Here is a 20,638-nt window from a genome sequence, read left to right as displayed (position 1 = left end):
AACGCCACCCGCGTCCCACCCTATACAACCTTTAGAAGACATCTGAAGGCAGCCCTGTATAGGGAAGGTTTTTTTTTAATGTTTAATGTTTTGTTGTGCTTTTATATATGTTGGAAGCTGCCCATGGAATGGGACATCCTTATTTTCATTGGAAAATATTGGAGAGAATGGAAGCTACCTCATTTGCAGTCTGACCACTGTTCTGCCTTGCCTAGCACTTCCTGTCCTGATGAGTTACAGTTCTCCAGGGTCTCAGGATGAGATTTGTTTGGATACAGGTGATGAAATGTGGAACCCGATACATGCACAGCACGTGCCCTTTCCAAGAGGTATGGCCCTGCCCGCAAGAGCACTCAGCACCAATCTTAATAAGAGGTTAGGCATTATTTTAATTAGATCTCAGCACTGTGGTTGAGTGGCAGGAAGGTGTGTTCACTGATGATACAGGAAATAGGAAATGAGACCAAAAAAATACAGTAACCCATTGCAGGCATGCATGCCATTCTTCTTAATTGTTTTTGTGATCCATCTTTCACGAGGAGCAGAAGGAGGCTTTTGAGCCTCACAACAATGCTATGAAGAAGGATGGACTAAGGCAAAGGGACATGTTTTTAAAGCCACCAGGTGAGCTTCATAGCTGACCAGTGATTGGAACCTGGGTTTCCCACATTCTGGTCTAGGAGCCTAGTCACTGCATCACATTTGCTTTCACTAGTAAACGCCACAGAGAGAAAGAGATCTGCTTAAGGCTCTATACACACACTAGGTAAAGGTAAAGGGACACCTGAATGTTAGGCCCAGTTGCGGACGATTCTGGGGTTGTGGTGCTCATCTTGCTTTACTGGCCAAGTGAGCCGGCGTACAGCTTCCGGGTCATGTGGCCAGCAGGACTAAGCCACTTCTGATGAACCAGAGCAGCGAACGGAAACGCTGTTTACCTTCCCACTGGAGTGGTACCTATGTATCTACTTGCACTTTGACGTGCTTTCGAACTGCTAGGTTGGCAGGAGCTGGGACAGAACAACGGGAGCTCACCCTGCCGTGGGGATTTAAACCACTGACCTTCTGATCGGCAAGTCCTAGGCTCTGTGGTTTAGACTACAGCACCACCCGCGTCCCTTGTGTACACACACACTACTGTACCTTTAATAACAATAATTTTCTTATTTATACCCCACCCACCTGGCTGGGTTTCCCCAGCCACTCTGGACACCTTCCAGCAAGATTCTCTCAAATAATTCTGGGCTTGTAGTCTCTACTTTACTGACCCTTGATACGAGATGTATTTGTTATTTCTTTGGTGCATTTATAGCTTGCCCTTCGCCAATTCATCCGAGGATGGGGGTGCATATAATATCAAAGCCATAATCGAAAGCATTTCTAAAGCTAAAATGCAGAACATAAAAACACTAATATAAATCTGCATGGTACATGCTCTGGTTATCTCCCGCTTGGACTACTGCAATGCACTCTACGTGGGGCTACCTTTGAAGGTGACTCGGAAACTACAACTAATCCAGAATGCAGCAGCTAGACTGGTGACTGGGAGCGGCCGCCGAGACCATATCACACCGGTCTTGAAAGACTTGCATTGGCTCCCAGTACGTTTCCGAGCACAATTCAAAGTGTTGGTGCTGACCTTTAAAGCCCTAAACGGCCTCGGTCCAGTATACCTGAAGGAGCGTCTCCACCCCCATCATTCTGCCCGGACGCTGAGGTCCAGCGCCGAGGGCCTTCTGGCGGTTCCCTCATTGCGAGAAGCAAAGCTACAGGGAACCAGGCAGAGGGCCTTCTCGGTAGTGGCGCCCACCCTGTGGAACGCCCTTCCAGCAGATGTCAAAGTGATAAATAACTACCTGACATTCAAGAGACATCTTAAGGCAGCCCTGTTCAGGGAAGTTTTTAACATGTGATATTTTATTGTATTTTTGGTTTTTATGGAAGCCGCCCAGAGTGGCTGGGGAGGCCCAGCCAGATGGGCGGGGTATAAATAATAAATTATTATTATTATTATTATTATGGCAGCAACGAGGGACGAAAACTGTTAAATGAGTCATTCACTTAAATCAGGGTTGGGGAGCCTGTGGCAAAAGTTGATGGACTTTGATAGCCAGAAGCCTCAGCCAACATCACGGCCAATGCTCAGCGATGGGAGTCAAACTTCTGTAGCTTTTGGAGGGCCGTGGTTTCCTCAGCCCTGATTTAAATGAAATGACTCATCCCTTGCTAAGCATGTTCATTTGGAAAGGGTGCTGTCGATATCAATGGGACTCCTTTCTTCCCAGGTCAGTGTAATTAGGTGTAATTTATCATTTATGTGTGGGCAAGTGTTTATGTCCTTGCCTGGTTTCCTCATTGAAACTTGATCCAGTGACATACATTGTCCTCTTCCACCATGAAGTATGCTGTGTTTGCCCTCTGCTGGCAAAACTACAAGGTTGCACAGGAAAGATCCTGTCTCACTTCTGAGTTTCTGTTTCTAAATCTTTCCAGAAATTGGTTAGGAAGGCTTCCCATTGTCACAAACAATAAATGTTCGCAATTTATTTTCCTGTGTGACCCACATTGCTCACTTTTATTAACATTAACTGTTAATGATACGGTAAAAATAAAGCTCTGTTCTATAGCAACGGGACGCAGGTGGCGCTGTGGGTTAAACCACAGAGCCTAGGACTTGCTGATCAGAAGGTTGGCGGTTTGAATCCACGCGACGGGGTGAGCTCCCGTTGCTCGGTCCCTGCTCCTGCCAACCTAGCGGTTCGAAAGCACGTCAAAGTGCAAGTAGATAAATAGGTATCGCTCCGGCGGGAAGGTAAACGGCGTTTCCATGCGCTGCTCTGGTTTGCCAGAAGCAGCTTAGTCATGCTGGCCACATGACCCGGAAGCTGGATGCTGGCTCCCTCGGCAAATAAAGTGAGATGAGCGCCGCAACCCCAGAGTCGGTCACGACTAGACCTAATGGTCAGGGGTCCCTTTACCTTTATAGCAACAAATTATCCCATTTTTTGTTTTGTCTAAGCTGGCATTTTGTGCACGTGTGAAGTGCTGCAGATAATCTTGCAAGGAGGAGTTACCAGCTGCATACTTCCTAGGATTTCAAAGGGAAATGTGAGGTTGGTGTATTCATTTATTCCTTCACCGATTCAAAAGCCATAGGGTGTTTGTTTGGGGAAGGGCACAACATCTATAGATAGCCGACACCTATGAACCTGCCCATGTTTTAAGATCAGTTTCCGAGACCCTCCTTGGGTGCCTGCCATTAAGATCCATTAGGGTGCTGGGCACTATAGGCAGGGCCTTCTCGGTGCTGGCTCCCACCCAACAAATATACAGCTAGTTCCTTCATTTCAGGTTTTATACAAAGTTCTAAAAACTAATCTGTTTTTGTCCTTGGCTGTTTAAAATTATTTATTTATTTATTTCAAAATAAAGAGAGTACAAAAGTACAAAATCAGCTGTCATACATTAATGTTATAGCCATATCAATGGTTACAGTTCAGTTTTGCTCCATCTTAGAACTGATGGGAAATGAAGAAAAGAACACACCTGCCTCTTCACAAGAAAAACAGCAGACATTTATATCCAGGACAAAAAGTTCAACATCCAATTTGGGTTAAGTAAAAACTCTAAATAAACAACGACTCTTTCCTTCTCCCCCCCTCCCCTCAAAACCACTGCATGTATCCAATAAATACGACTCAGGAATGCAAACTGAAGTTTCATGGTGTGCAATTTTGTGTGGTATGTGAGCAGTGCCGGATTTACGTATAGTGGTACCTCGGGTTACATACGCTTCAGGTTACAGACTCTGCTAACCCAGAAATATTACCTTGGGTTAAGAATTTTGCTTCAGGATGAGAACAGAAATTGTGCAGCGGTGGCGCAGCGGCGGCGCAGTGGCAGCAGGAAGCCCCATTAGCTAGAGTGGTGCTTCAGGTTAAGAACAGTTTCAGGATAAGAACAGACCTCCAGAACGAATTAAGTTCTTAACCCGAGGTACCACTGTATAAGCTAAACAAGCTACAGCTTAGGGCCCTACTTTCTTTGGGGCCCCCCAAAAAATTAAAGGAAGAAAACCCTGGATGTACATTTCCAAAATCTAAGATATAAAACAACCAAAATAAAACCTACATACAGCAGCAGTGTTTTGTGTTGTGTAGGCTCCTATGATGTAAATGATGGGTCCCACCTGCTAGCCTGCTCCCTAAAATATCACATATAAAGGGCCCCATTACCTTCAGTAGCTTAGGGCCTCATCAAACCTAAATCCGGCCCTGTATGTGAGAGATAACAAAGAAAAGAAAAATGGGTTACAAATAAGAAAAAGTCAAGCCCTCAGAATTCTAGGAAAATTCTGCTTAAAAACCTACAAGGTGAGTTCACCACCTTCCTCGAAAATCCATTCCACTGTCAAACAGCTCTGTCTCACTGTCATAACATCTATGCTATGTTTTTGTTATGGATTGGGCTCTCCCTACTGGTTTTCTTTCTGACTCCAGATTTTTGTAGGACGGCACTGCTCCTTTTCTTCCAGCCTCTTGCGCTGCAGGAGTTTGGACTAGATGACCCTTGTGGTCCCTTCCATTTCTACAAAGCGTGTTCTCCCTAGCAGAGAGCACGTGTTGCGGTTGGGAACAGGCCACCCTCCGGTGACTAGGCAAATTTAGTTGAATCCCGACCATTTAATGGTTAAACTGGGTTGCTGGGGTGTTTTGATTGTTGCCATTGCGGAGGAGGGGTCAGAGTCTATATATACAGGGGCCAGACTTTGGCACGGCCTCTTGGCCGTTTTGCATCGGATCACCCGCCCTCCCGCCCTTTTATAGGGTGGTTTTTTGTTTTGCTCGCTTGACCTTGCTATTGCCTGTCATGGGGTCGTCCGCCTTGGTGCGGGGGCCTAGTAGGAATTTTGCCATCTGGCTGATTGGCTGGTGCCATTTGGTTTTTGCCTACTACGTAGCAAATCGTCACAACTTGTAAGGTTGGCGGTTAGGCATTGGTTAAATTGGTGCTTGGAGGGGTAAGTGCCTACCCCTCCAAATGATGCGAATGGGAATTCCGTTAAAGGAAATCCAGGGGCTTGCCATTCTTTCGTCCTTGTCCCCGGAGTCGGACTTGGGCCGTGCAAGCCCCACAGGAACATGAGGGTGAGAAGTAATGGTCTGGTTCCCGGCTTTATTTCTCACCCAATACTTGTTTCCCACGCTGGCTTCCGCTGGTGTCCGGAAGGCCAGCTCTGTCCCTGAGGGCAAGGACAGATAGTCATAACCAATGCCTAAGCAACCACTCACATTTTTTGTATTTGAATAAAGTTGTGGCCAAAAATTATGCCAAAAACCTTAAACAAAAATTGATGTGTGAAGTGTGAATTATTGGGGGGCTACTGTGACTCAACACGCAATTCTAAGATTAACAACACAGTTCTAACCATGTCTACTCAGAAGTGGGTCCTATTAGCTTAAGCTTTACCTTTACTCAGAGGTTGTTGTGCTAGGTTTGCAGCCTTGCTGTTGTTTAGTCGTTTAGTCGTGTCCGACTCTTCGTGACTCCATGGACCAGAGCACGCCAGGCACTCCTGTCTTCCACTGCTTCCCGCAGTTTGGTCAAACTCATGCTGGTAGCTTCGAGAACACTGTCCAACCATCTCGTCCTCTGTCGTCCCCTTCTCCTTGTGCCCTCCATCTTTCCCAACATCAGGGTCTTTTCCAGGGAGTCTTCTCTTCTCATGAGGTGGCCAAAGTATTGGAGCCTCAGCTTCAGGATCTGTCCTTCCAGTGAGCACTCAGGGCTGATTTCCTTAAGAATACATACGTTTGATCTTCTTGCAGTCCATGGGACTCTCAAGAGTCTCCTCCAGCACCATAATTCAAAAGCATCAATTCTTCAGCGATCAGCCTTCTTTATGGTCCAGCTCTCACTTCCGTACATCACTACTGGGAAAACCATAGCTTTTACTATACGGACCTTTGTTGGCAAGGTGATGTCTCTGCTTTTTAAGATGCTGTCTAGGTTTGTCATTGCTTTTCTCCCAAGAAGCAGGCATCTTTTAATTTCGTGGCTGCTGTCACCATCTGCAGTGATCATGGAGCCCAAGAAAGTAAAATCTCTCACTGCCTCCATTTCTTCCCCTTCTGTTTGCCAGGAGGTGATGGGACCAGTGGCCATGATCTTCGTTTTTTTGATGTTGAGCTTCAGACCATATTTTGCGCTCTCCTAGGCATCAGCTATGTTTAAACCACTAGGTGTCAGTATCAACATTTTAGATGCCTTGATAACCAGGCAACTGGGATTTCCCAGGCTCGGAAAGTATGCAGAGCTTTCCTTCCCCCTCTGCAAAGATTCACTGAGCTTAGTCAAACAGAGATCTCATGCTGTACTATAAGAATGAGTTCCCTGGGGAACTAGCTTGACGCTTACCTCAAAATTTTCCTCCAAGGTGCCCGAATTAAATAACAGGAGCAGAGACACAATTTATGTGACTCTACTACATTCCGTTTCCTAGCTTTGTTTTCGTGAAAGGCATCCTTTGTTGTATTTGCATCCAGAATTGAAGTTCTTTTTTATTCATGCCTAGTAATCAGGCCATCAGAAAACAAAAAGTTTAAGAGAACTGCATAGCCATATCAAATTGCCAAAAGCTAAAATAAGCATAAACAGCACACAAGCAACAAAAGTTAAAACAGATAAACTGAACAAATGTTTATCTACAATTAGATAAAAGCAAAATTAGCCTTAGTGGTGTCCTTTAAGAATTTGGCAAGGAGGAAAAGGATGGGGGCATAACTAGAATGGGTTTGGCTTTGGCGCCACCTACTGGTGACCTCCATTCTTTTTGCCCTACCAGTCCCAATGGACACCAATCCCCACTGCATCCAATGAGCAACAGTTATTCATTAAACCTATTCCCTGCTTTCCAGCCAAGAACGGCTCCCGAAGCAGCTTACAATTAAAATCCAAACGTACAATATAATTTGGAATGTATTTGTGTGTGTCTGACCCTATCAGTCCCGATGGACACCAGCTGCCACCACAGCACCTGTTCGCTATGCCACTGGATTTGCTTTCTTCTGTGTTGTTAGAAGACTGTCTCTTTTTCCAGCCAGGTCATTACTGCTTTATAGTACATTTACTGAGCCTTTCCTACATTAGGACTTTAGAGTAGCATATAGAAATTTAATAAATTCAGCCCAGACACTGAGATCCAGCACGAAATGTCTTCTGGTGGTTCCCTCACTGCAAGAAGTGAAGCTACTAGGAGTCAGGCAGAGGGCCTTTTTGGTGGTGGCACCTGCCATTTGGAACACACTCCCATCAGATGTCAAAGAGATGGGTAACTATATAACTTTTAGATGACACCTGAAGGCGGCCCTGTATAGGGAAGCTTTTTAATGTTTAATGTTTTATTATGTTTTTATATATGTTGTAAGCTGCTCAGAGTGGCTGGGGCAACCCAGTCAGATGGATGGGGTAGAAAATAATAAGAATAATTCTGCTGAGGCCGTGGGGGGAGAGGAATGGAACCAGGGGGTCTCAAGATAAACCGTGAAAAAGTCGGCCAAGCCTGCTTTTGGCTTGCAGATCTTTGTACTAAACATCTGCAGTGCGGCGAAGTCCTTTTCAGAAAGAAGACACAGAACAGTCCCACCCACAGACCTGCTGCTGTGAGGGAGAAAGGCAATAATCAAAATGATTCAGAAAAAGATTCGGGAAAGGACATGAGTATGAGTCATAGATAGACTCAGGATGACTGTGTTAGCTGAGCTGTTCTCCTAAACCTTCAAAGTCCTGTGATGATTTCAGCGCTGAGTATAAAAGAAAATGGTGGTAGTCAAATTTCTGTTGGTGTGAAATTTATACATTCTGAATGGTATGGTCCTATGGGAAAGCTACACATCCCCTTGGTAAAGGCAAGTTTCCATTTAAAAAAAAAAAAAGAATAAAATTTAATTTGTTTTGCTTTAGGCCAAATGACATATTGCATTAACTACATATCTGTTGCTGTATACAATGTAGCGCTATGCAACCTTCCTGTCACTGCAAGGATTTAAACTTGCACAGTAGGACTCCTCCTGCTGCCCCCTCACATGCCACACCCTCTCCAAATCTGCTCTGGAGGGTTAATAATAATAATAATAATAATAATAATAATAAATAATTTTATTATTTATAGCCTGCCCATCTGTCTGGGTTTCCCCAGTCACTCTGGGCGGCTTACAGCATATCTAGAAACATAATAAAAACATCAAGCATTAGAAATCTCCCAACACAGGGCTTGGGAGGAAACCGCCAAAACAGATTTTAGGAGCGCATGAGAGGACTGGGCAAGACAGGGCATTGATGGGATGGCTCCACAGTGTTACAGTGACTACAAGTCTGTGCGTTTAAGTGCTAGCAGGGACGTACCTTGGGATGCAGGTGGCGCTGTGGTCTAATCCACTGAGCCTCTTGGGCTTGCCGATCAAAGGTCGGCGGTTCAAATCTCCCCCCCCCCCCCGATGAGGTGAGCTCCTGTTGCTCTGTCCCAGCTCCTGCCAACCTAGCAGTTCGAAAGCACGTCAAAGTGCAAGTAGATAAATAGGTACCGCTCTGGTGGGAAGGTAAACAGCATTTCGGTGTTCCGTTGCGCCAGAAGTGGCTTAGTCATGCTGGCCACATGACCTGGAAAAACTGTCTGCAGAGCGGACAAACGCCGGCTCCCTTGGCCTGTAAAGCAAGATGAGTTTGCGACTGGACTTAACTGTCAGTGGTCTTTAACCTTTTTAAATAATGGAATACTGTATGATATAGTTTTTGTAAAATATGCAGGGATTTATATGTAAAATGAACCATGTGACTTTTATCAGTTTCTTTCCTTTATATTTATTTTGTATTTTATTTTTTGATTAAAAAAAAAGAAACCCAATTATCTTTAAAGCTATTTTTTATCCATTTAAATTTAATTAGAATTTTAAGTGAAGAGTGCCTGTGTCCATTCAGGTCCATGATCTAGAATGATCATGGGTTGGTTCCATTCAAAATGGAGAGTTTATGTCTAGCCAATGTGGCGTTATGTGACTAAACCATTCCCAACCCCAACCCCCCCCCCCCCGAGCATAAAACCACAACCTCAAGGGTTTAATTGTTAAGGAGGAAGTGACTGGGCTTTGAATAAGATGGGGAAATGACTATTATGCAGAAGTGGAAATATTTCATTCTGAGCTCATTTTCAAAGGTAGCATCTGAAAAGGTTTTCAGTTAAGAGAAAAAGAGCTGGATATGAAATTGGTACTCAAGCCCCATCTGCAGTATAGTGCAGATTTAAAGCAGTACCGTATCATGCCACTTCAAGCACTCGTGTCTTCATAATCCTGGGAAGTTTGTTTAAGGGTTCAGAGAGTTCTTAGAAGAATCCTATTCCCCTCCCATAGCTAATTCTCAGAGTTCCCTGGGAAGAGGACTGGGCTGGGAGTTTTAAAATATAAAGGTAAAGGGACCCCTGACTGTTAGGTCCAGTCATGGACGACTCTGGGGTTGTGGCGCTCATCTCGCTTTATTGGCCAAAGGAGCCGGTGTACAGCTTCCGGGTCATGTGGCGAGCATGACTAAGCCGCTTCTGGTGAACCAGAGCAGCACATGGAAACGCCGTTTACCTTCCTGCTGGAGTGGTACCTATTTATCTACTTGCACTTTGATGTGCTTTTGAACTGCTAGGTTGGCAGGAGCTGGGGACCGAGCAATGGGAGCTCACACCGTCGCAGGGATTTGAACCGCCGACCTTCTGATCGGCAAGCCCTAGGCTCAGTGGTTTAGACCACATATTATGGCCCTCCAGATGTTGCCAAACTACAGCTCACATCATCTCTAGTCATTGGCCATGCTTTCTGGGGCTGAAGTTGTAAATTCAGCGACATCTGGAGGCCCAGTGGTTCCCCACACCTGGGTTAGCGGATTGGACTGGGACTAGAGTAACCATGATTAAAATCCTCATTCAGCCACTAAATTCATTTTGTGACCTTCAACCAGACCTTAGCTTGATCTACCTCACAGGATTGCTGAGACCACAAAAATGGTGGAGAAGAGAAATATGTTCTCTGAGGGAATGCTGGGATAAAAACACATATGTTGTTGTTTAGTCGTTTAGTCGTGTCCAACTCTTCGTGACCCCATGGACCAGAGCACGCCAGGCACCTCTGTCCTCCACTACCTCCCGCAGTTTGGTCAAACTCATGCTGGTAACCTCAAAAACGCTATCCAACCATCTCGTCCTCTGTCGCCCCCTTCTCCTTGTGCCCTCCATCTTTCCCAGCATCAGTGTCTTCTCCAGGGAGTCTTCTCTTCTCATGAGGTGGCCAAAGTACTGGAGCCTCAGCTTCACGATCTGTCCTTCCAGTGAGCACTCAGGGCTGATTTCCTTAAGAATGGATGCGTTTGATCTTCTTACAGTCCATGGGACTCTCAAGAGTCTTCTCCAGCACCATAATTCAAAAGCATCAATTCTTCAGTGATCAGCCTTCTTTATGGTCCAGCTCTCACTTCCATACATCACTACTGGGAAAACCATGGCTTTAACTATAAAAACACATATACTTAATATAATTATCTTATATGATATACTTAATATACGTAGAATACTAAATCATCCAAGGGTCCTTCACCACCTTTACCTATAATACATATAACCAGACCATACCTTATTCACACTGCAATCAAAGTAAAAAATCATGTTTATTTTGAAGTAAATCTCAGTGAGTTTAACAGAGCCCCCACCTTTTCATAGGAAAGCAGTCTTGACAGTCCAATCCCAAAGGTGCTGAATCAGAAGAAATTCCCATTAAGCTTATTGAGATTTACTTTCATGGAAGCAGGCTGTCAGGAGCAAGCCAGCAATAAATCATATGGGGTACGTGAAGTTAATTCTTTATTAAAAGAAACAGGATCTGCTCAGGAGTACCAGGTCTAATGAGCACAGCAGCTCTTCTCTGTAGGCTTTGCCCCTTTGAGGAAATTGTGGAGGCTGAAGGTCACTGCTTTCCAACAGCAGCCAAAGGCTCCTCCTCTCCTCTTCTGCCACTCTCAATTTTTTTTCGGGGGGGTGGGTGGGTTTCGAACCCTAGGTTGTGGAATTCCCTCCCCACAAAGTGGCAGAAACTGAGATAAATGGCACCTTAAACCTAGGTTATGGGTTCAACAGCGGAATGTCTAGGTGCACTTTTTTAGGTATGCGCCACGGAGGACCTTAAGGACCATAAATAGCAACACCCTAGAGGTCCCGGGCCCTAAAGAAGTTAGATTAGCCTCAACCAGAGCCAGGGCCTTTTCAACACTGGCTCCGGCCTGGTGGAACGCTCTGTCTCTTGAGACCAGGGCCCTGAGGGATCTGATTTCTTTCCGCAGAGCCTGTAAGACAGAGTTGTTCCGCCTGGCCTTTGGCTTAGAATCAGTTTGGTTCCCTCCCCCTCTTTCTTTTTCCTTTCTCCTCCTGAGAAGAGGCTGCATCCTAATGTTTTAATGCTGTATTTTAATCTTGTTTTTTTAAATTGTATTTCAATCAACTTGTTTTTATTATTGGTTGTTAGCCACCCTGAGCCCAGTCTTGGCTGGGGAGGGCGGGATATAAATAAAATATTATTGTTGCCATTATTATTATTATTATTATTATTATTATTATTATACAAAGCTGAAAATGAATGAACGGCAGCTAAAATCTTATACAGTGCTACCTCGGGTTACATACACTTCAGGTTACATACGCTTCCGGTTACAGACTCCGCTAACCCAGAAATAGTACCTCGGGTTAAGAACTTTGCTTCAGGATGAGAACAGAAATCGCACAGCGGTGGCGCGGCGGCAGCGGGAGGCCCCATTAGCTAAAGTGGTGGTGGTTCAGGTTAAGAACAGTTTCAGGTTAAGAACGGACCTCTGGAACGAATTAAGTACATAACCAGAGGTACCACTGTGCAGTGATACCTTGGGTTACAGACTCTTCAGGTTGTGTTTTTTTGGGTTACTGACCCGTCAAAACCTAGAAGTACCGGAATGGGTTACTTCTGGGTTTTGGCGGCCGCGCATGCGCAGAAGCACCAAATCGCAACCCGCGTGTGCGCAGATGCGCCGCTGCAGGTTGTGAACGTGCATCCCGCATGGATCACGTTCGCAACCCAAGCGTCCACTGTATTCATTTTTCACATGGTCTAGTCCACATCTGAAGATTGCAAAAAACAAAGCCATGCTTCCCCTGCCTGCCCCCCTAATATTCTTAAGAGGGTCTCTTCTCCAGTCTTCAGAGAGTGGCTGGAGGTGGGGAGGCAGAAAAAGTTCCTCCTTTCCTTCCCCTCTGCAATTTTAATCTAAAATCTTAGACTCAGTACTGCGCCCAGAGCTCAGAAACTGCTCACGCTAATGAAATTCCTTGTTGCAAAACGCGTCTAGAACAATGTGTTATAAGAAAATTTCTCTGTCTCCCTTGTTGGGTTTCTAGAGCCCCGTATAGAGTTCCTCATGAAAGTCTCTATCGGTTGGAGAGAAGAAGAAGAAGCCAACCAGAGTATATGGAAGCAAGGCGGCTAGTAAGCCTGATTTTTATTAATAGAAATAAGCTGTTGCAAAAGGTCCCCACTCCTCCACAAGCAGGAGGGAGGAGAACCCAGAACAAAAGAAAACCGTAATTTGTATACCTTATGATCCACAGGCAGATCTTCCTGCGGCCAGCCCAGCAAGAACGTCAGTCATATACTGTATCAGAAATACAGTATGTCATAGAAAGGAGGCACACAGAAAGGAGGCACATCAGATAGAGTTACAGGTAAGTTTCACAAGTTACAGGTAAGTCATTGACACCTCCTCAGGTGTGTGGGGGGGTGTGTGTGTTACTTAGGAGAGGCAGGCATGGGTGGGTTTCCATCCGACACCTCAAAACATCTCCCTGCTAGTTTCTGTTTTGTTTTGTTCTTTACTTTTTTCTTATATCCTAATATCAATAACATGCTAACAATTACTTGATGTTGTCTTTTGTAGGGACAAAAGTGGAGAGCACATTCTTAGGAATGTGAAAAGGAAGTACCAAAGGCGCATCTAAGACTTGGAGTTTTTCTAGCATAACAATGTATAGAATGTATAGACAATGTATAGAATGTTGTAGTTTAATGTTGGATTTTGGATATAATGGAGACGTAAAAGATTTGGATTATTATAAAAGATGCAGGAGGAAATGGTTAACAAAAGGACCTACAAAGGGGAGGGCATCATGCAATGTTGGGGGGGGGGCAGAAACACCACTTAACAGCTTATGAATCCAATGAATGGAGTGGACTGACATTGTGAACTGGTGTTATTCATTACAGACAAAGTAGATGTCGCTGTGTAGCTGTCAGAGCTCCTTCTCTGCTTCTAAAAGGAAAAAAAACCGTTTCTTACCTTTTGCCAGATGCAACTTTATACCCAAGTATCAATTATTATACCTAGTTTCATTTGGCTTAAGATAATTTCTTCTAACAAATGGGAGTTTTGAACGCTGTGCCCGAGGTATGTGCTTTCAGGGCCTGCCCTATTTCTGTGACTGTAATTTGTTTTAACTGTTTTTAGTGCCCAAGTTTAAATTGTTGTAACATGCCCTGAGACCTGCTGGTGAAGGGTGGGTAAGAAATTATTATTAATTAGAATAATCAAGGCTATATTTCTAGAAAAAGAGATGCCAGAACTCACTATGAACACCCCCTTTGTTCTCTAAGAATGGCAATGGCGCCCACCAGAGAGGTGCCAGAAATGAGTTTCGGTGAGTTCAGGCTGAAAAAAAGCCCTGAGAATAATAATATTAATAAGAATAGTTGGGATTCAACTACAGTGGTACCTCGGGTTACAGACGCTTCAGGTTACAGACTCCGCTAACCCAGAAATAGTACCTCAGGTTAAGAACTTTGCTTCAGGATGAGAACAGAAATTGTGCGGCGGCGGCACAGCAGCAGCAGGAGGCCCCATTAGCTAAAGTGGTGCTTCAGGTTAAGAACAGTTTCAGGTTAAGAACGGACCTCCGGAACGAATTAAGTTCTTAACCCGAGGTACCACTGTAATGAGTTCTGTCAGTGGGTGCCCAGTGCAAGGACTTTCATTTGCCTGACAGGGTTCCCCCCCCCCATATGTTCCCCTCAAATTGGCTCTGCTGTGGTGGGGTCAAGAGAGCTCCTGGGACAGCACACAAGGGGAGGAGAGGAGGATCATTTCACCTGGCAAGCCGAAAGGTTTGTGCTGATGGAACAATCCTCAAATTCTCCCTCCTCCTTTTCCGAATAATAATCAGTGCTTCCAATCCTTCCTTGGCAGGCAGAGAGCCACTGGAACCGGCTGGGCTCAGACGTTTTCCATCAATAACTCCCTAGTGTAGCCAGTGAGGTTCTTGGTCGAGAGCCCAATTGCCTTCTAAATCCAGCCTGCGGACGGTCTGGGGATCAGCGTGTTTTTACATGAGTAGAATGTGTCCTTTTATTTAAAATGCATCTCTGGGTTATTTGTAGGGCATAGGAATTTGTTCATTTCCCCCCCTTCAATATATAGTCTGGTCCCCCACAAGGCCTGAGGGACAGTGGACCGGCCCCCTGCTGAAAAAGTTTTCTGACCCCTGTTAGTTTATAGATGCATGGCAAAGGACTTAGCAAGGTTATAAAGTTTATGACCACACTAAACTCTTTTTGTTGTGCATCTGCATTCTGCCCTCCAGCATCTCCTGAGGGAAGAATACGGCTACACAATGAGGGACTTAAGTTAGCTACAAAGTTTATAGCCATACTGAACTCTTTGTTGTGTACCCACGGCCTTCTCTCAAGAGAGCCTGAAGCAGTATGGGGGTAGAATTTCAAACTGTGGTGAGAAAGTGGTCTGTGTTGCGTTTAGCCAGCTCTATGCAGCACAACCCAAAACATGTACCCACAGAAATAAGCCCCATTATTTAAATTATGTTAAAAAGCAGAGACATCACCTTGCCAACAAAGGTCCATATAGTTAAAGCTAAGGTTTTCCCAGTAGTGATGTACGGAAGTGAAAGCTGGACCACAAAGAAGGCTGATCGCCGAAGAATGGATGCTTTTGAATTATGGTGCTGGAGGAGACTCTTGAGAGTCCCATGGACTGCAAGAAGATCAAACCTCTCCATTCTGAAGGAAATCAGCCCTGAGTGCTCACTGGAAGGTCAGATCCTGAAGCTGAGGCTCCAATACTTTGGCCACCTCATGAGAAGAGAAGACTCCCTGGAAAAGACCCTGATGTTGGGAAAGATGGAGGGCACAAGGAGAAGGGGACGACAGAGGACGAGATGGTTGGACAGTGTTCTCGAAGCATGAGGGGGGCATGAGTCTGACCAAACTGCAGGAGGCAGTGGAAGACAGGAGTGCCTGGCGTGCTCTGGTCCAGGGGGTCACGAAGAGTCGGACATGACTAAACGACTAAACAAAAACAACATGTTAAATAGGGCATTCTCGCAACAGCCCTATGAGGTAGGTATGGCTGAGAGGAGACTTTAATCCAAAGCCTTTATGGTAGAGATCTAAGACTGTTCTACAGTGGGCCGTGGGAAGACAGGTTTGGAGGGGATCCCAAAATCTGGGGTTCTTTCCTGTGTCTGGAGGATACAGCAGGCTACCAGTTTCTGAGCCTCTTCCTTTCTACCTCCTTAGATTCTCCTGCAGCCACAAACATTTACATAGGTGCAGGCTTTGGGTCTGCATTTCTGCAACATCTGAAACTCTTCCGCTGCTCTGAGGCTCTGGGAGTTGCTTCCTTTCATGGAGGAAGGCATTATGTGTGTTCTTTGCAAAGGAGGAACATCCTCTCCCCCATTTATGAATCAAGCATTTTGTCTGGTTTGGTTTCCCTGTCTGAGATATTCTCTTTATCTTGCTGATAAAAGAAGTCTATTGTTTAAACAGGTCATGCAGTTACAAGGACTTTTCTTTCATAACCTCAGACATAATTTTCCATCTTGTTATGTAACTTTAATTTATTATTCTGCTGTGAACTGACCTACTGGACTGGAAAATAAAACTGTAGGATGCTCTCCCACTTCCCTGGCAGTGAGGTGCTCCTGGGACAGGGATGCCTGATCCACAGTGTGATCCCATCTTTGTTCTTACAGATATAAGTCCCACTGAGTTCAATGAGACTGACTCCTTTCTTTGGGTCGCAACCTGAACAGAGCAATTTTGGCATCTTTACTGGAGGGCAAGGGCTGCTCTTATTCAATAGTGCTTGCTCCCTTTTCTTCTATTCGGGATTGCATTTTTACAATGCAATCCTAACCATGTCTAATCAGGCAAGTAAGGCCTATCAAATTAAATGGGAATTGCCCCCAGGTAAATGAACGGATTAGAAAGAAGAGGAGACTAAACATGCCTTTGCAATGTTACATACAGCACAGAGACTTCAGGGGTTCCAGCACATAAGCCCGGCTTTGATTTCCTTGGAATGAAGTTCACCAGAGACTATGGTGTCTTTGGGGTATATGGTTTTACTTACACAGATACGTGAGCTGAGCGTAAGATGAAAGTCTTCATAGAATTAGCATGCCAACAAATCTGGCTCCCCCATTAGGTTTCTAGTGGGGGTCCCAAATATAGTTTTGGGTTCAGCACAAAAAACAAGGTTTTCCCAGCTCCAGAGGAGACCATGCAAGACGGGCCTCTGGCCTGTTGTTTTCCTTTCACTTGGAATGACCTTGCCTCCTGCTAGGGGAGAGGTGAAGACCTGCAAGTTCAGCAAGTCTAGGTGCTGTATGGTCCCAGCTCCAGAGACTAGACCAGACTCTGTTGGTCCTCAGTGGGACATCACCTCCAGCCAAGAGAGGGGAAGGAAGCATCGCATGTGTGATGGCCAACTCTTTAGTCATATAAAGAGATGCTTTATTATGAAACCTTTAAGATAAAATTTTAGTTTCCTATTAATTATGTTGCTTTGAATGCATACATATTTGACTTCTTTTGTAATGCTTTATTCTAGATTGTTTTATTTGATCACAGAATCATAGAGCTGGAAGGGACAGCATCTAGTTCAACTCCTTGCAATGCAGAAATCCTGCCCAAGGCTGTCCCTGGGTGGGCTTGAAACACCAACCTTCTGGTTCACAGCCAGACGCACTAACCCATGGTGCCACTTGGGGCTCCTTAAATGATGTCTTACTGTAAACCGTTTGAGATTTTTTCTTAAAAATATAAAGCAGTATATAGTGGAACCTCATGTTACGTACCGTCCCCCTTATGAACGCTTTGGGTAATGAGCTCCACTAACCCGGAAGTAGATGCTCCTGGTAGCAAACTTTGCCCCTGGATGCGAGTGGAAGTCGCGTGCCAGTGGCGCGCCAGCAACAGGAAGCCCCATAGCGAAAGCGCGCCTCATGTTAAGAATGGTTTCAGGTTAAGAACAGACCTCTGGAACGAATTAAGTTCATAACCGGAGGTACCACTATAGAAATAAAAGGAATATGATGACAATGACTAATGCTTAATGGATTTGGCTACACTGGTTTGACCATTGCAGCAGTTCATTCTGCTACAAGAATCCATTTTATATACATAAAACCACAAGTTTGGATGGGCCCAACAGATAGCATCCAGACTAATCCCCCCCATCCTATTTGCTTTATTCAAACTTCCTTTATTCACACAGCTACAAGCACAGCTGGATGCAAATATTTTTAGAGGGGTCCCTGTGTTAGTCTCTTGCAACAAAAATAACAATGCCACAAAACTCCTGGTTGTTTTTGGAAGCAAAGAGCCACTTGAAGGACTGTTACCTTAAGTCAGACCCTGAGACAGAGTCCTGCACCCACAAGGTGCCTTTAGACTTCTTACAACTCTTTCTCTTTCTCTGAGATTTCAACTGCCCCCCAGCCCTGCACCCGCAACTGCTTAACTGAAGTTCTCCAAACCTCTGATGGGGTATCTCATTCAAGAAACAAGACACTTTGAACTGTGAGGAAACCATCATTGACCTGACCATTATCCCCCATTCATTCGACATCAACTGAACTTCCTGGACCATTAACCAGGAATGTGCCTAACAGAGCCATGACACCTTCAACAATACTCAGTTTGGTTACAGAAAAGAAATACAAAGGAATTAATTGCCCTTCTTAAGCTCTTTTAACATAAGTACAAAGATGAAGCCTCTGAGGAGGAATCCCTCTCCTTCAGAGATGGGGATGGCTTGGGGGGGGGGAACAATAGCATAAGAGGGGGGTGGGGAAACTGTGTCCTGCCATGTTGCTGGATTGTAACCTCTGCCACCCAGTGTAAAATGGCCATGCTGACTGTTGAGGCTGTTGGGAGTTGGCATTCCAACAACATCTAGAAGCCCAGAAATGTTCCCTCCCCATCATGGGCATTGTTGTTGTTGTTTAGTCATTTAGTCTTGTCCGACTCTTCATGACCCCATTGACCAGAGCATGCCAGGCACTCCTGTCTTCCACTGCCTCCCGCAGTTTGGTCAGACTCATGTTGCTAGCTTCAAAAACACTGCCCAACCATCTCGTCCTCGGTCGTCCCCTTTTCTTTCCCAACATCAGGGTCTTTTCCAGGGAGTCTCCTCATGAGGTGGCCAAAGTATTGGAGCCTCAGCTTCACAATCTGTCCTTCCAGTGAGCACTCAGGGCTGATTTCCTTAAGAATGGATTGGTCTGATCTTCTTGCAGTCCATGGGACTCTCAAGAGACTCCTCCAGCACCATCATTCAAAAGCATAAATTCTTTGGCGATCAGCCTTCTTTATGATCCAGCTCTCAGTTCCATACATCACTACTGGGAAAACCATGGCTTTAACTATACAGACCTTTGTTGGCAAGGTGATGGCTCTGCTTTTTAAGATGCTGTCTAGGTTTGTCATTGCTTTTCTCATCATGGGCATAAGACATAGTTTTTGGATGGGTTTTTCTTTCCTATGAACCAATACAGCTGCCTTGGTAGGGCTTTTGTTGCTGCTGTTATTTTGCAAGTGAGAGACTGTTTTTCACCCTTCCCTTGAAGTAGATTCATCCCAGTGCTCCTTCTTAAGAACATGAGAAGAGCCTCTGGATCAGGCCAATGTAGTCTAGCATCCTGCTCTCACAGTGGCCAACCAGATGCCTATGGGAAGCGCAAAGGCAGGACCTGACTGCTTTGTGCAAATCAAGGCAGGAAGCCACTACCCGCGGCGACAAGGAGAGACATTCCTTCTCTGGGTAAAAACAGGGCTAGTGCCGACACACCTTAAGTGAATACCGTACATCCTGTGTTACATGCAACACTGGGGTGCTTTGCCTTGAGAAAGCCGCACCCAGGTTTAGTTTATTAGTTTCTGCAATGCATTACTGGGAAGACTGCTTGCCTTTCGCCATTATCCTTCTAAAATATCACTTTTAAATCTCATGGGGAAACAAAGCATCCTTACGTTTTCCAACTGTACAGTAATTTTTCAAGGAACAATAAAACCTTCCTGGTTCTGCAAGGCAGATGGAAAACAGACCTATGTGGCAGATGAGTGCCATTCATTCATTATATTTATCCTCTGCTTCTTTCAGCCAAGATTAACTCAGCTGAAAATCCACACATATGTACAATATTTTTATGAGTATTTTTTTGGGGGGGTGGGGGGGGAATAGGCTATATGCCTGAGTCCCCTAATGAAATCAATGGACATTACTTACATCCTGGTCATTAACTGAATGGGTCTACTCTAAGTAACACTTTGTTGAATGCCATCCCTGGTGCCCTTCAGATGTTTAGGACTACAAACTCCTATCAGCAGGAAAGCTGAGACAGAACATCAGCTGAATCAAGTCAGGCTGCTTTATGGTGGTAAGTAACTATTTTAAATCCTTTGACTGCTAACAGAATAAATATATTTTAAAAATTCCTTCCAGTAGCACCTTAGAGGCCAACTAAGTTTGTTATTGTTATGAGCTTTCTTGTGTGTGGTATGAGCTTTTTGTGTCTCTAAGGTGGTACTGGAAGGAATTTTTTTTATTTTGTTTCGACTATGGCAGACCAACACGGCTACCTACCTGTAACTAGAATAAATATATGATACTGCCACCTACAGTTTAACTTAAACTTCTGTGCACCAATCTGTACACAGAGGCAGGTGAGCACAAGGAAGGAAGCAGACACAATTTCCTTCTTTAGAAACTCTGGGGCTACCCAGCTGTTCCATATGGTAAGCAGCTCCTTGCTAAGGAGAGCCACCTGATTTATCTCCCAACTCCTGACAGATGATTCTCCTCTCCACCCCCTCACCCCCGGCACCCACAGCAGTGCCACTTCCCTTTGCCCATGGATTACTATTCTGGAGTTGACATTTTGCTGGCCCATGGATTTAGCAGCTGCTTATCTCTGCCATCTGAAACTGCTCCTGCTGCCGGGAGTCTGGCCTTAGCAGATGCGGGAGGCAGTGCAGCCAGGGACATAACATACGGATATGAGACTAACCCAAGTTGTCTGTTTCTGTCAGGATTGTTCTGTTGTTATTTGTAAGATGCTTAAAATCCCCGGCACTATATAAATAATCTAAAACGGGATCCCTCCTCTAAACAACAACAACAACAACGGCTTATAAGGTAAAGGTAAAGGACCGCTGGATGGCTAAGTCCAGTCAAAGGCGACTATGGGGTTGTGGCGCTCATCTTGCTTTTCAGGCCAAGGAAGCCA

Source organism: Podarcis muralis, chromosome 14 (genome assembly GCF_964188315.1).
Source record: "Podarcis muralis chromosome 14, rPodMur119.hap1.1, whole genome shotgun sequence".
Classification (NCBI taxonomy): domain Eukaryota; kingdom Metazoa; phylum Chordata; class Lepidosauria; order Squamata; family Lacertidae; genus Podarcis; species Podarcis muralis.
Note: the sequence above shows the minus strand (reverse complement) of the source record.